Source organism: Hemiscyllium ocellatum, chromosome 19 (genome assembly GCF_020745735.1).
Source record: "Hemiscyllium ocellatum isolate sHemOce1 chromosome 19, sHemOce1.pat.X.cur, whole genome shotgun sequence".
NCBI lineage: Eukaryota > Metazoa > Chordata > Chondrichthyes > Orectolobiformes > Hemiscylliidae > Hemiscyllium > Hemiscyllium ocellatum.
The window spans coordinates 40,152,252-40,165,498 of record NC_083419.1 but is presented as its reverse complement, the minus strand read 5'-3'; the positions used below and the strand labels follow the sequence as shown (position 1 = coordinate 40,165,498).

General features: G+C 38.5%; 1 protein-coding gene across 2 annotated transcripts in view; it reads right to left on the bottom strand.

The window, feature by feature from the left end:
* The window catches only part of chrm2a (cholinergic receptor, muscarinic 2a), a 76,464-nt gene that overhangs the window by 44,585 nt on the left and 18,632 nt on the right, over window positions 1-13,247 (bottom strand). Inside the window, exon 3 of one of the 2 annotated variants that reach the window (XM_060839381.1) lies at window positions 6,313-6,511. The exons of the other annotated variant lie outside the window; for it this stretch is intronic. The gene's annotated coding sequence lies outside the window, so the exon portion shown is untranslated. The remainder of the gene's footprint in view (window positions 1-6,312; window positions 6,512-13,247) is intronic. 2 annotated transcript variants of the gene reach the window in all.

Below are 13,247 nucleotides of genomic sequence, written 5' to 3'. Positions count from 1 at the left end.
TATCCTAAATTAATCTAATCCCATGTGCCAACATGTGGCCTATATCCCTTTAAACCCTTCCTATTCATAAACCTGACCAAATGCTTTTTAGAAGTTGTAATTGTATGTACCTCCACCACTTCTCCCACCAGCTCATTCCACATACACACACCACCTTCTTCGTGATAGCATTGCCCCTTAGGTCCCTTTTAAATCTTTCTGCTCTCACCTTAAACATATGCCTTCTAGTTTTGGACTCCTTTACCTTGAGAAAAGACCTTGATTATTCACCCTATCCATGCTGCTCATTATTTTATAAACTTCTATTAGAACACCCCTCAGCCTCCAATGCTCCAGGGAAAATAATCCCAGCTTATTCAGCCTTTCCCAACAGCTCAAAACCTCCCATCATAGCAACATCCTTGTAAATATTTTCTGAACCCTTTCAAGTTTCACAAAATCTTTCCTGAAGCAGGGAGATCAGAATTGTATGCAATATTCCAAAAGAGGCCTAACCAATGTCTTGTACAGCCACAGCATGACCTCCCATTGACCACTTGAATTAAGCTCCTAGGTATTTCCATTTGCTTTAGTACCACTTCATGAGAGTAAATTCAGATTAGTGAGATGGGGTAACATAAAGAATACACATAAAGACTGAGCAGAAGATTACTACATAAATATAGTGTGAGAGTTTTATAGTTCATTTATATCTGTGATACCATGTCAGGCAATAAGGGTTGTAGTCTCTATTGGGCTGGAAGCAATTTTATTTAATCAGTTAATCATATCAAATGTTCATTTGTGTACAATTGCAAATGCCAGCCTATTGGTTATATTGCATCTGTCTGGGTGATTAATGCCATTTCCAGCACTGACAAATGAAACTGGGAGTTCAGGTTGTCCTCTTTGCTTAGGTGATTTTATGTACAATACTGTGAACAAAATATTTATTAAAATCAAATAATTAAATTTAATTGGTTGACTCACAATGTTAAAGAAAGAAGTTATGTCTGGAACATGGAATAGCAAAAAGGAGAGAAAATGTTCTATTTGCATTAGATTGGAAGGGAAATGCTTATATGAACCCAACATAATGACCTAGATGGACCATCGGACAAACATTTCCTTTTTCTCAGCTATTAAAAAAACCAAAGTAACATTTTCTTTAAAATATGAAGTAGCAGATGTTATTGGGTTCTTGAATCAGTCTTCTTATTCCACTGAAATATTTATTATGATTCTTTTATTCATGAAAAATACCATTACTTGCTTAAAATTAACCTATTATGGTGGTTAAAGGTTGACAGAAATGACAATCTATTGTGAACTCCTAGCTCATAGTATATAATAGATTTGTGGTATAATCTAAACATTGAATGCTGGTTTATAACAATGTGGTTACTTTATCAATATTCACTTCATGCACGCAAGAAGTCCTGTGCCAAGCATTCTGATGCAGTGAGAATTGAATCTATAGGTTATGTTAGGACTGAAATGATCTTCAGTCTAAATTTAAACACTAGGATTCCACTGCTGCTAGAAGATCAGATGCTAACAAAGTGGATTAGTATCCATATGGATCGGATTTGTGTCTATAATGACTCTTTATAGAACCTCTTAATATTGAATATTAAAAGATGCTGTACTCTGATGCAAGCACCTGCAAATGTAATATTTTGAACAAAAAGTATTCATCACTGTTGTAACCTACTAAAACAAATTAGTCAGAATACTGATAGTTTAGCATGAAGTTAAACATAATAGTTACAATACAACTCTCAGTAATATAGCAAATAAAAAGTAATTTGCAGCAGAAAGTAAGATAAATAATAAGTTATTTAAAAAAATTAACATTGGACAAAGAAATATAAAAAATAATTTCAGCCTCTATCTCTTCTTTCCTGACTCAGTAACTGACACTGCATTATGATTGAATGGTACCAACAAGCTTTGATATCTCACCTAAATAATCATTCTTATGACTGTAAGCTTTTAGAAGAATTTGATGTTGAACCAAAACATTGACTAATTCTCACATATGTACCTTCTAACAGAAGTGACTGGAAAATAAACAGGTATAGAAATTTGACATATGTTTCCTCATATGGTTGAAAAGCTTGGGAGTGATTATAGTTTTTCTTCCACTGAACTAGAATAAGTTCATGCAATATAGATTATAGATATACTTAATTCTAATTTAATCTGTATTCAATCAGAATCCATTCCCGTAAGCTGGTAAGCATGCATAGAATACCTGAATAAAGGAATTATCTCCTAGATGGTTTTTAATCTATTATCAAAAGTGAAATGTTTGAATTTCCAAGTATCTGAATTGTTGACTGATGCATATAATGGTATTTTCAGTATTATTGTATACAAAGGGGAACCAGTGGTTGTAGTCTGTTTGGATTTTGGAAAAATATTCAGTAGTGTTACTGTACAAGTCAACAGTTCATGGTGTTGGAGCAATATCTTTCAATAAAGGATTGGCTAACTAACAGATAACCAATAGAGGCATACAATCATAGAGATGTACAGCATGGGAACAGACCCTTTGGTCCAACTCATCCATGCTGACCAGATATCCCAATCTATTCTAGTTCCACTTGCCAGCACCCAGTCCATAATCCTCCAAAACCTTCCTATTCATATACCTATGCAAATGCCTTTTAAATGTTGCAATGTACCAGCCTCCACCATTTTGTCTGGCAACTCATTCCATATACACTCCACCCTCTGCGTGAAAAGGTTGCCCCTTAGGTCTCTTTTATAACTTTGCCCTCTCACTCTAAACTTATGCCCTCCAATTCAGGACTCCCCAATCTCAGGGAAAAGATCTTGTCTATTTACCCTATCCATGCCCCTCATGATTTTATAAACCTCTATAAGGTCACCCCTCAGCCTCCGACGCTCCAGGGAAAACAGCCCCAACCTGTTCAACCTCTCCCTATAGCTCAAATCCTCCAACTCTGGCAACATCCTTGTACATCTATTCTGAACCTTTCAGACCAGAATTGCATGCAAAATTCCAAAAGTGGCCTAACTAATAGCCTGTACAGCCACAACATGACCTCCCAACACCTAAACTCATACTCTGATCAATAAAGGAAAGCATACCAAATGCCTTCACTACCCTATCGATCTGCGACTCTACTTTTAAGGAGCTATGAACCTGCACTCTTTTTATCAGCAACACTCCCTAGGACCTTACCATGAAGTATATAAGTCCTGCTAAGACTTGGTTTCCCAAAATGCAACACCACACATTTATGTAAATTGAACTCTATCTGTCACTCCTCAGCCAACTGGCCCATTTGATCAAGATCCCGCTGTAATCTGAGGTAACCTTCTTCACTGTCCACTACATCTCCAATTTCGGTGTCATCTGCAAACTTACTAACTCCACCTCTTATGTTCACATCTAAATCATTTATGTAAATGATGAAAAGTAGTGGACTCAGCATAGTTGGAAGAAGTGCAAAAGCCAATACAAAAACAGTGAATAAGCTCACTGGACTTGAAATCCTAACTCTATTTATCTCTCTACGGACTCTGCCAGACCTGTTGAGTTTCTCTGTACTTTGTTTTTGTTTCAAATCTTCAGCATCTGCAGTTCTTTTTTTTAAATTTGATTTGGCTCACCTTCAGGTTGTGAAAATAATGAAGTATCACTTTGTCGGTATGTCAGTCAGTAACAAACAATATTAATGACTTGGATGAAGGGACTGATGCATGATAACCAAATTTACTGATGGTATGAAGATTGAAGAGAGTATAAGCAAACTACTAAACAATATAGAAAGGTTAAATGAGTGGCCAAAAGGTCTGGCAGCTGTAGTGCAATGTGGAAAAATGAGATCATCTGGGTTAGGAAGTAAAATATTAATCAAGTAGGGAAAGACTAAATACTGCCGTACAGAGGCAACTGAATGTCCTTGTATTGTACATAAACTACAAGAGATTCAGAATTTGATTTTTAAATTGTTATCAAGTGAGCCTTTCACCTGTGGCACAGTTTATTTTCATGTAAGGAAATTTTCTTTGTAGTTTCTGCTGTTTGTGTATCTGTAGAGTAGAAATAACACTCTATTTATAACTTTGGGGAAAATGAAGTTTTCTTTTGCGATTAATCCTCAAAGACAGGGATATTCCTTAAATTCCTTAATGGGCGGCACGGTGGCACAGTGGTTAGCACTGTTGCCTCACAGCGCCTGAGACCCGGGTTCAATTCCCGACTCAGGCGACTGACTGTGTGGAGTTTGCACGTTCTCCCTGTGTCTGCGTGGGTTTCCTCCGGGTGCTCAGGTTTCCTCCCATAGTCCAAAGATGTGCGGGTCAGGTGAATTGGCCATGCTAAATTGCCCGTAGTGTTAGGTAAGGGGTAAATGTAGGGGTATGGGTGGGTTGCGCTTCGACGGGTCGGTGTGGACTTGTTGGGCCAAAGGGCCTGTTTCCACACTGTAAGTCTAATCTAATCTAATCTAAAGTTGCTGCTGAGTTGAGACACGTTCAATATTTGAATCGTATAATCCTCTTGACTACTTACATCCCCCTTTAAGTGGATGCCTATGATGATTTTTAAAGCCAATAGCCTATTGTTGTATCAGCTGATTTTGGATAACAGTAGGATCATTGGAATTATTGTAATGGAGTCAAAATTTAACAATAATGTCAAAGAATTTTGACACTTTTTGAGAGAGTACCAATAGTAAAACTGTAAAATGTTATGCAATCACTTAAGAAATTCCAAATGATGTCAGAAATCTGAGTATTTTCTTATGCACACCCTGTTCTATTGTTGTCTGGATGATTACCAGCTCTGATTATCATGTCTATCCCTTCTCCTCAATCAAATGAGGTTTTTTTCCCCTGTATCAGTACTGCTGTCTACCACCACTTGTATACATTCATGAAGTAAATGTTTTTCAGCATTCCAGAGAAATATTTGCCCTTTTCTCTCTTTTGTGCTTCACAAGCTAAAGGATGTCTACTGGCTGGTGAAATGCTTCTCCTATTGGTTAGCAAGTAAGTCACATGTTAAGAAGACTCAAATCTTCATATTCCCCCTTTAACCATCCTATAGCGTTTTTTGAATGAGATTGCCAGTTGGTGGTGAATGAAGGACACTCGTCTATCAATATGAAAAAAACTTATATGTCCTCTGGAATGCAGAAAAGGATGTTGAGGGGAAAAAGAAAGTGAATGAAAATATCCCACAGATGCAAGATGCTTAACATTAGAACAACAGAGATTAGCTGTAGAACATAAAGTTTTACATGTTGACATGTAGCTTGAAAGCTCTTGAATCATATGGGAAATTTGACTTTACTTACAGAAAGATGGAATACAAAATATGGAATTTCTTCAAAGCATTAATTGAAATTTTAAGTGCAGTTGTGGGGACTTCATTATAGAAAGAATAAGGGCGTTTTAAGAAGGTAGCTTTGCTTAGAGTATGAGATCAAGGGCTGTTATTTCTCAGATTCAAGGGGCGTCAAAATAAAGTTTACTTTTGTATTGTGAATATATTAGCATTATAATTTAGATCGGCGCATCCACAAATAATCTATTTGGAATATAACCTCGCAACCAAAGTAATTGGCGACCAGTTGTATTAGTACATGAAATATTTTAAACAAGTAATTATTGAGTAGGTATGTTATTTTAAAAAATGTCCAAATATTTGATAAGGGCACACAACTGGTATGAGAAAATGGCTTATGTATTAACTTCAGATATAGAGCTGGCAGAATGTAACAAAGGCCTCCTGTATTTAAATCTAATACCCTCTTTTGTAATATAACATACTCTTTTGAGTATTTAAAGCTCCTTGAAATATGTGACATAATGAATTCTTTATTGATTTTGGACTTCAAAACAAATTTCTACAACTGTATCAGGAATAAAATTTGTACAGTGGTGGGCATAAGCTGTATTAATTTCATATTTTCTCTTGATGTCCTCCACTGTGATTACAGAGCACTTGGGAATGGTGAGGAGAATTCCGTGCATGAAAACGTAAGGAGAAAGGGAGCATCTTGAATGTTAGTTCTCAGCTGGTAAGTTTGCTGGAATTACTGCATGGATTGTCAATAAATTGCTATTGTACCTCTAATTTTATATATTCATGAATATAATGTATGCTTGCAGCTACCAACAATCTAAAATGCTTAGTTTCTGGGTGACCGCCAAAAGACTCAACATCTGAGAGCATAAGCTGTTGTTCATACTTGAGTTTGCTGGAAATGAACTAAACATGTTGTTGCCTTGTATAACCACTAGCAGTCAGCAATTTAAAATTTATATTGGAGGATAGAATATAAACGTTACTGTGTTTCAATCCAGTGCATCTGTTTCAGTGGCATGGACCGTGCAGTCAGTGACCAAACAATGCTTGCTGATCATCTCTAAGAAGCTTCTCACAAAGATCTTGTGATCCCTTTGTTACAAGTTTTCCCTTTCCCATTGTCCGCTTAAATCCAGGGCCATGTCAAGGAACTCTCCAAGCACCCAGCCTCAATGACAACACCTAGAAGGATAAGCAATCAATCAGAATCAAGTATTCTTTCAGGCAGAAAATCAAGAAGAAAAATACACTGAATTTAAACTATGACAGAACAAACTAAACTATATATTAGTTTTTAGCATGCTATTTCTGTATTTGTAAAATGTTCTTTATTGTCACCTTGATAACTTGTTATGATCGCTCTACTTTAGTTTGTATGGTTTTGGATTCGTTATTACTTTGGTTAGACCCCTAAACCTGTGCAATTCTTATATCTATCATGTAATTCTAGTCACTTGGTTTGTCGCCAGCACCATCTTATTTGTTTTTTTATAATTATTTCTGCCTCAATTGATTGGATGATAGATCATCTCTTTGCTTGTAATTCAGCTATTGACACTTTATTCACACTGCCTGATACTCTTGATCACCTGCAGAGACCTGTTGTTCAGCCTGTTGACACTTCACTTGCACCATGTGTGTGGTGTTTTGATCTCTCTGATTGCAGGTTCTGTGCCTGAGTGCTTTGCTTTCACTTCACGTCACAAAGAAGTTTTTTGAAGAAATGATGAAGAAGATTTGTGAAGGCATAGTGGTGCACATTGTCTATATGGACTTCGGTCAGGCATTCGACATGGTTTTGCATGGTAGACTGGTTAGTAAGGTTAGATCTCACGGAATCCAGAGAGAGCAAGCCAAAGTCTTGAAGGTAGGAGTCAGCGGGTGCTGGTGGAGGGCTGCTTTTCAAACTTGACGCCTGTGACCAGCGGTGTGCCACAAGGATCGGTGCGGGATCCACTGCTTTTTGTCATTTATATAAATGATTTGGATGTGAATATAGGAGAAATAATTAGTAAGTTTGCTGTGGGCATCAAAATTGATGGTGTAGTGGATAGCAAAGAAGGTAACCTCCAAGTTCAACAGGACCTTGATCAGATGAGCAAATGAGCATAGGACTGGCCAATAGAGCTTAATTTAGATAAATGTGAAGTGTTGCATTTTGGTAGGGAAAATAAGGGCAGCACTAATACTTAATGGTGAGGCACTGGGAGTGTTACCAAACAAAGAGACCTTGGAGTTCCTTAGAAGTGGAGTCACAGGTTAACAGATAGTGAAAAAGGCGTTTCGTACACTTGCCATTATTGGTCAGTGCAATGAATATAGGAGCTGGGACACCATGTTGCAGGCCACCTTTGGAGTACTGTATTCAATTCTGGTCTCCCTACCATGCGAAAAATGTTGTGAAACTTGAAAGGTTCAGGAAAGATTTGCAACGATGTTGCCACGGTTGGAAAGTTAGACCTATAGGGAGAGGCTGGGGATATTTTCCCTGGAGCTGACAGGTGACTTTATGCAAGTTAGAAGATCATGAGGGCATGTATAGGGTGAGAAACCAAAGTCTTTTCACCAGGAGAGGGGAGTCCGAAGCTAGAGGACATAAGTTTAAGGTGAGAGAAGAAAGATTTAACAGGGAACTAAGGGGCACCTTTTTCACGCAGACAATGGTGTATGTATGGAATAAGCTTCCAGAGGAGATGGTGGAGGCTGGTACAATCGCAACATTTAAAAGATTGGATATTCACATAGGAATTCATATTGGATATTCATATATGGACAAAATGCTGGCAAATGAGACTAGATTAATTTAGGATATCTGGTTGGCATGGTCAAGTTGAACCGAAGGGTCTGTTTCCACGCAGTACATCTCTATGACTATTTAAGACCCAGATGATTATGTGACAGTGTGCTAGTGTTGCAGTCGAACATTCAGGAAATGGGGATATAAATCACTTCTCAGCAGCTTGTGGAATTTAAAATCAGCTGATAGTATCAAAGGGGTCACAAAATTGATTCAGTGTTGGGAAACTATAATGGTTAATGGACATGTTTCAAATTGGAGGAGGTTTGTAATGAAGATTCCTGGGGTCAGCATTTTCTGCTTTACAATAATGATCTAGATCTTAAATTTCAAGGGACAAATTTGAAGTTTGTCCAGGGAGTGGGTAGATAATCGGCAGATAAAGTTTAATTTGGAGAAGTGCAAGGTGATATGTTTTAGTAGGAAAACATGGACAGGTGGTAGAAAATAAAGGGTGTGGTTGCACAAGGTTTTGCAGAAAAGATTTATAAGCATGTTGCCGGGACTGGACGGTTTGAGTTATAGAAAGAAGCTGAAGAGACTGTAGACTTTTTCCCTGTAGAGGGGAGGCTGAGGGGTGACCTTATGGAGGTTTATAAAATCATGATGGCCACAGATAGTGTAAATCAACAAGATCTTTTTTCCAGGGTAGGGCATTCCAAAACCAGGTTTAAGGACGGAAGAGAAAGACTTAAAAAGGGCCTGAGGGGTAACTTTTTCAGGCAGAGGGTGATGCATGTATGGAATGCACTGTCAGAGGAAGTGGTGAAGCTGACACAATTACAACATTTAAAAGGCATCTGGATGGTATAAGAATAGGAAGGGTTTAGAGGGTTATGGGCCAAGTGCTGGCAAATGGCACTGGGTTGGATTGGATTATCTGGTTGGCATGGTTTAGTTGGACCAAAGGGTTTGTTTCCTTGCTTTATAACTCTATGACTCTTTACTACAAATGAGGCACAAACCTGGCAAGCCACAACATCATTCAGCATTTATGCTAAAACTATGGCAGCAGCATACTATACACAGAGATAAGTGAGTCACAATTAACAGATTATTTTAAAGTTGCACAGTCTTATGATTATATTCTATAGAACATAGAATGGTAGAGCACAGGCCCTGCCCATGATGTTGTACCTGACACCAAATTAAACTAATCCCTTTTGTGTGCACTTGGTCCATATCCCTTCATTCCTTGAATGTTCATGTGCTTAGCTAAAAGTCACTTAAATGCCCCTATGGTATCAGCCTCCACCACAATCCCTGGCAGTACACTCCACACTCCTCTCACTTTCTGGGTAAAAACTATGTCCCTCACATCTCCTTTGAACTTTCCCCTTCACACCGTAAATGCATGGCCCCTAGTTTTAGACATTTTACCTCTGGGAAAAAGATTCTGACCGCCAACCGCATTTATGTATCTCATCATTTTATAGACTTCTATCAAGTCTCTCCTCAGCCTCTGCCACGCTGGAGAAAACAACCAAAGTCTTTCTAACATCACTTATAATTAATACCCTTTAATCCATGCAGCATCCTAGTAAACCTCTTCTGCACCATCTCCAAAGCCTCCACATCCTTCTTATAATGTGGCGACCAGAATTGAACACAATACTCTAAATGTAGCCTAACATTATAAAGCTGCAACATGACATCCTGACTCTTGTACTCAATTCCCCAAACAATAAAGCCAAGCATGCCATACATCTTCTTTACCACCCTATCTACTTGTATGGCCACTTTCAAGGAGCTGTCTGTACATCAACACTATTCAGGGTCCTGCCATTCACAATATACTTTTCCCTAACATTTGATCTCCCAAAGTGCAGCATCTTACACTTACATGGATAAAACTCCATTTGCCATTTCTCTATCCATACCTCCAACTGTTCTGTATCCTGCTGTATCCTTTGACAACCTTCTACATTAACCACAACTCCATCAACATTTGTACAATCTGCAAACTAATCCATTTATGTTTTTATCCAAGTCATTTATGTATATCATAAACAGCGGAGGTCCCATTATGGATTCCAGCTGATTACCACTAGTTATAACTCATGGTGGACAACTAAACAACGATGGGGAGAAGGAGACTCTATGAAATTGCTATACTCAATGATGGCAATGAGGACAAAAGACAAGAGTGAATTCTTTGTAACCACCTTCAGCCAGTGTTGAGTGGATTATCTATCTCAGTCTCCTTCAGAGGTTGTCAGCATCATTGAAACCAGTCCTCAGCTAATTATATTCATTTCGTGTGATATCAATAAATAGCTGAAGGTACTGGATGCAGTAAAAGATTTGGGTTGTAGTGGTGCTAAACATTTGTGCTCACAAGCTAAGCCTGAATCTAGCCAACCTTTTCCACAGCAGGTACAACATTGATATCTGCCTCACAAAATTGCCAAGTGTTCAGGTATATATTGTCTATAAATATCAAGACCAGTCCAATATAATTATACCACAAGCAGTTTACTTTTAATCAACAAAGTGATGAAAGATGTCATTGACTACGCTCAACAGTACCTCAAAATATTTTCACCAGTGCTCAGTTTCAGTTTACCCAGAATCACTCAGCTTCAGGATTGATTATCGCCTTGATTCAAATATGGTCATAAGAGCTGAATTGAAGGTTGAGGTAAGGTCTTTGCCTTCAAGGCCATTTTAGATGTGACACTAAGGTGCCTTAACAAAACTGGAATCTACTCCAATGGTTGGAGTCATATCTAACAAAAAGGACAGTGGGTGCAGTTTTTGGAAACCAATCACTTCAGTGCAGGACATCACCGCATAAGTTTCTCAGGACAGTGTCCTTCGTCCAACCATCTTAAGCTGCTCAATCAATTACCTCCCTTCATCATAAGAAAAAGCTGTATTTGCTGCTCCTCAGATAATGAAGTAGCCTATGTCTAAATATAGCGAGCAACATTGCCTGAGCAACATTCAGGTTTGAGCTGATAAATATCAAAATTCAATTTCAGCACACAAATACCAGGCAATAAAGCGTCCAACAAAAGAGAATCCAATCATACAATGAAATTACCACCATTGAATCCTTTCAAAGTTATCTCATCCCAAAGCCTGTACAATATACAAGGTGCAAATCAGGAATATAATTGAATATTTGTCACTTGTCTAGATGAGTTTAGCTCTGACAACACTCACAAAGCTTGATACCAACCAAGACAAAACAGCCAGCTTGATTGCATCATACCCACCACGTAAGATTTCCTCCATCAAAGACACACCATGCATGCTACTTATACCATCTATAGACACACTGCAGCAACTTACCAAGATGTTTATTTTACAGCATCTCCAAAGCAGCAATCTCTACTGTTTAGAAAAATGGCAGCAGTGTAATGAAAATCTCACAAGATTAATCATCTAGCATTGCCATCTAATATAATGGGTTCAATTCCCATTTCAGCAGATGGTAACATCTCATAGAAATCTGGAGTTAAAACACATGACAATTGCAATAAAAATTGTCATTGGTTTCGCCAATGTGCTTTACAAAGGGACCTGGACTTACAGGTGACTATAGGCTCCCTAGTAATGTGACTGATTCTTAGTTGCTCTCTGAAACGGTCTACAGAGCTAATCTGTTCAAGGGCAACTAAGAATGGGCTACAAATGCAAGTCTTGACAGGCAACACTCACATGTAGAAATTGAGGACTACAGATGCTGGAGATCAGAGTGGAGAGTGTGGTGCTAGAAAATCACAAAAGGTCTGCCAGCATCCGAGGAGCCTGAAATGTCGATTTTCCTGCACCTCAGATGCTGCCTGCCCTTCTGTGCTTTTCCAGCACCACATTCTCGACAGGCAACACTCACATTCTATATAAGAATAATAAAAGTATGTGAATTCAAAGTTTGTGAGAAGATTTGTAGCTCGGGTGCTCGTTGTTATGGTTCTGAGTGACACTGAGGATGTCACCTAGACAGGGGACAAAACGTCTGCAACACAAATTCCCAGCTCGGCGAACAGAAGCACAACAAAGTATGGGAATGTCATCTGCTGCAAGTTCTTGTCCAAATGACATATTATACTGACCTTAAGACCTTAGAACTTACTTCCTAGCAGAACTGTGGCAGTACCTTCATCACATAGTCTGCAAGAGTTAAAGGTAGCAGCTCACCAACACTTAGTGTCACAAACAAAACACTTACTTAGCTTTCCTTTTTACAGGTGATGAAGCACCTGTTGTCAATTTCCAATATTTTCTGAGTTTGTTCCTGTATTGACATTGTTCTTAATATTTGCTGCTTAATTGCATACAGGAGATTAGTTATTCCAGGTTTAACGTAGAATCCCTACAGCATGGAAACAGGCCATTCAGCCCACAAGTCCACACCGACCCTCCAAAGAGTAACCCAGCCAGAGCCATTCCCCTACCTTATTACTCTACATTTCCCCTGACTAATGCACCTAACCTCCACATCCGTGAACATTATGGGTATTTTAGCATGGTCACTTTACCTACTCTGAACATCTTTGGACTGTGGGAGGAAACCCACGCAGACAAGGGGAGAATATGCAAACTCCACACAGGCATTCGCCTGAGGCTGGAATCGAACCTGGGTCCCTAGCACTGCGAGGCAACAGTGAGAACTACTGAGCAACCATGTCATTCCAAATATACAACATATTGTATGAACTTGCCAAATGCAAAGTTTAGTTCATGCAATAATATAAAACATAATAGCTTACTGCATGAAAACCATAACACTGCCCATTATTTTGCAGGGGAGTGACTTGACTGAAGTAAGCCTCAGCAATATTTCAACTGAGATATCCCTGTAGCATAAATGACTCGTACATTGCAATCAAGGTGGGATAATGCTCAGCTCCTTGGCCACACATTTAAACTTTCAGCTACTCAAATGGCAGGACCAGCTTTACTCTCCCCTTGTTTAACAAAAGAAAACAATTAAAGTAATTAAAAGTGAAGAACAATTATTGAAGTATTTTGCTTCTCCTCATCCCGTGTTCGCTTTTTCTATATTCATAAGCTTTTTCTTTCTTATTTGATCTTACACAAAAAGTAAAGTCATCAAAGCCCTACCAGACCATATGGCTGCTCTCTCATTAGAGAGAGATGACTGGTGGTGAT